Here is a 659-nt window from a genome sequence, read left to right as displayed (position 1 = left end):
CAACAATAATGCCACAAGTATGAGCATATTGCCAAGAAAAGAGCTATGATTTGAATCATGTGGGTATCTCTTTTAGTGTTCTTTTCACTAAGTATTTTCCCAGTTTGTTTTGATTTTCCATATCCAGTTCTTTTTTAACCCTCACCCTGTAGCCTATCATTACAACCTTATTAAAGACCTTTTGATCTCTGATTTTGGTATTGATTACATTAGTGGAGAGGATTTCTGAAAATTGGACTTATGGGGTTAAGTTTTAAGAGAATTCTTCTGATTTTGGTTGTTCTACTTTTATCTGAGTTTGCAGGTGGTTTGAGGTTAAATTGACTATATCACACACACACTCAAGGTCTTAGCTTTAAGTTGAAGTAAACACCTAACTCTTGCTTGACAAATTGCAAAATTTTTGATTGATTTTCTTGCTATCTTTGATGTTAAAAGAGTAAGATACTAGTGATGAAATCTACATTCATAAAAGCTTGGTGAGTGATGATACTTCTCTTTGGGGTCGAGTTGATATTGCCTAAACTATCATTTGCTTTTCTTTTTATTTGAGGACAAACAAAGTTGTAAGTTTGGGGGTATTTGATGACTTGCAAAATTTCGTATTGCAGATTTTACAAGATCGCTCGAGCAGAGGCTTTTGGCCACTCAAGCGAATT

This window comes from Carya illinoinensis, chromosome 14 (genome assembly GCF_018687715.1).
Source record: "Carya illinoinensis cultivar Pawnee chromosome 14, C.illinoinensisPawnee_v1, whole genome shotgun sequence".
Lineage (NCBI taxonomy): Eukaryota > Viridiplantae > Streptophyta > Magnoliopsida > Fagales > Juglandaceae > Carya > Carya illinoinensis.
The sequence above is the reverse complement of the archived record's forward strand: the minus strand, read 5'-3'. Positions refer to the sequence as shown.